This window comes from Crocodylus porosus, unplaced genomic scaffold (genome assembly GCF_001723895.1).
Source record: "Crocodylus porosus isolate Cpor-Errol unplaced genomic scaffold, CroPor_comp1, whole genome shotgun sequence".
Taxonomy (NCBI): Eukaryota; Metazoa; Chordata; order Crocodylia; family Crocodylidae; genus Crocodylus; species Crocodylus porosus.
Genome location: NW_017728943.1, coordinates 22,573,924 through 22,577,095, shown reverse-complemented (window position 1 = coordinate 22,577,095; position 3,172 = coordinate 22,573,924).

Here is a 3,172-nt window from a genome sequence, read left to right as displayed (position 1 = left end):
ATCTGCACTGCTGATAATTAAGGCCACACCTAAATAGCAGGTACAAATTTAATGAGATAGAGGACTGATAAATCCAAAACACATTTATAAAGAGAGTTAAAAAATGTAAAGGTACATTAAAAAATGTACAAGGAGTGAAGAAGGCCTCTTCACCTATTCCAGGTAGTAGGCCTAGGCATATCAGGTGCCAAGGGAAGAAAACTGTGTCTGTATAATCCGAGGGTGGGCAATTATTTCAGCTGGAGGGCCACTGAATGGGTTTTGGGGACTTGTTGAGGGCCACATCCATGTCTCTGTTCTCTTTCTCTCCTCTCCATCTCCCTCCCCCTCCTTCCAGAACCTGCTGGAGCAGTAGTTCATCGCAGCAGGTAAGCAGGCAGTGGTGTCAGCTGTGGATCCTGCTGGTAGGTTCAGGAGCTCAGACACAGAATCTGACATCAGCGTCCACAGCTGACACTGCCACTCTCACAGCACAGCGGAAGCTCCCGTCCTGAGCCCTGACCTGCAACCTGCTGGCGACATCAGCTGTGGACCTGGGCAGGAGCTGCTGCTGTGCCAGGTGGGCTGTGTCATCAGCTGTGGGTGCAGCCAGCAGGCTCCAGAGCCCCAACGTGGAACCTGCCAGCAGTGTCCAGAGCTGATTCTGACACCCACCTGGTGGGACAGAAGCTCCTGCCTGGGTCCACAGCTGACGTCACCAGCCAGTTTCAGGCTGGGGCTCCAGGCGGGAGCTTCCACTGCATTGTGAGGGCAGCAGTGTCACCTGTGGATACCACTGGCAGGTCCTGTGTCCAGGCTCCTGGACCTACCAGCAGTGTCCACAGCTGATACTGCCACCCACCTGCTATGGCAGAAGTCCCACCCAGGTCCACAGCTGATGCCTGATAATGCTAGACGGAAGCAGTGCCACCCACCCACCTGCCCAGCACCATGTGACAGCCAGAGCTGCCAGCCAGATCCCATTATTCGGCAGCTATCCATGCATGGGCTGGATCAAATCTGTTTTTGCCCACCCCTAGTATCATCCTTCCTTCCTCCAATAATTCCTAGAACTGAAAGAATGCAAGCATCTATCTTCATGAAAAATGCTGAGTATAAATAGTTTTTTTTTCCTGCAACAAGGTATCCAGGTATTGCTGCATGACCCCAGCAGCAGCAAGCAGGCAAGATTGTCAAGTATTAATGAAGGAGTGTTCACACTGTTGATCTCTAGCTTGCAAACAGTTTTGGCAAATCTCAATTTACTGAAAATTCAAGCATCATGCGCTTTTTCAGATCCCTATACTTTAATAAGGGTGAATCTTTCATGGTGGCTGATCGAGGCTTGCATCAGAGGGAAAAAAAAGCACAAAAAAAAGATCTGAGGGAACGTGTGTTCTTCTAGTTGCTCCTAAGCAACTGGGAAACCTCATACATCTGAAGCCACTGATAATCTGCTGAGTGTCAGCAGGCTTAGGATACAATGGAACATTATCTTTTTTATAGTGACACACACTTCACACATGGGAGCACCAACAGTAAATCTGCCCTTCCCAGCTGGCTTCCAATGGACCAGAGGCAGCTGGAGTTGGCAGCTTTCCAACTGCTACTGCCTCAGGCTTTTGCAGAGAACAGCAGAGCCTCACATTGGAGGTCTGCCTCTACAACTTTGGGGTTCACTCCATGCAGGTTTCCAGGAAAGCAGCTTCCCTCATCCTGAAATTCTCCCACTTTTGTTCATCATCCCACATCTGTAGTCCACTCTTCTTGCACTAGTCTCTTCATACTTCTCCTGCATCCAGAAAAAGTGGTCCATTGATCACAGACGGTTCTGGAGCAATCCATCCCCAGTCATTACCTGGATAGCCTTGTTGATGCTGCCATCATACAAGAGCAGACCACACGGACTGTGTAATAGAATGATCCATCTCAGCCATGTAGTGCTTTTGCCAGCCTTGGCCATTTTCAAGGGGCCTAGGCTAAGCTGTAACAGTGTTGCTAAACAGAAGGCCCAAAGCCTGTTCCAAAAGTTTCAATGAAAGAAAGAAATGGAAATAAAACTAGTCAGAGATTATTTATTAGACTATTAAAACCAGCCATCTATAAATATTGGGCATAGGCTAGAGGGAAATTTGGAGAACTCAGCAAATTCAAGAACACCTGCTGCCAATCTGTGTGCTACCCTCCTCCCACTTCTCCAGTCTCCCCAGCTGAGAATCTATGTCATGCTGTAGCGGGTAGCTAGATAGATTTTAGGATAAAAGTTTGTTTTCATGTTTTAAGGTGAAAGCAAATAAAATGTTGTGCTGTAGACCTCTTTCTGCCTCTTTTTTCTAGTATCTTACCCATACAATTACCTGTACTCTGGGTAACAGTGCTTTTTCTGCTAAAGTAAGATTTGCAGTTGCTCACTGCTACAGCTGAGAACTTGCAGTGAAGTGCACACTCAGCAACATGAAACGAAACTCATCTTTATGATCTGGCAATGGTTCTTGCATATCAAGTTGTGACATGCCCATACCTTTGCCCTTACAGCTTGAGATTGGTACAATGTCTCTCCTGGAAGGAGGCTGCTAAATGAATCTTGGCATTTTTTCACAGTTGGCTTCTCGGTGGCGGTAACCTGCTTCAAATGTCTCATCATGTCCTGTTGCAGTTATCTAGCATTGGACTGAGAAGGCAGCAGTGCAGAGAAGGCAGGAATACCAATCCTCATGAAACTGGTGCACCTTGTGGCAAGCACTACCCTGCATATATGCTCTGTAACCTGGGCAGTACTCCAAGAGGTACCCCCTCTCCAGTTGAAGGGATCAAAGCAGGTGTACAGGCACTGTGGGAGGTGTAGGACCCTTCTCCCCCTATAGAGCACAGCCAGACCACCAATGGGGACTTAACCATATACCTTTTAATACTGGGAACATAACAGGCATAAATCAGAGGGTATAGTGAACACAACAATACCCCAAGGGGGCAGGATTCAACGAAGGTTAGACACTTACAATCACTGACAAAACAGAGTTAACAAAATATAAAACTCAAACAGCAGAACAAACAATATGGATTGGTGAAATATAAAAGCGCACAAAATGCAAAATGTCAATGCAAAATGACAAGACCCAGGAAACTATAGGCCAGTTAGTCTTACCTCTATCCTAGGCAAGCTGTTTGAGAAAATTATGCTGGCACACATCCG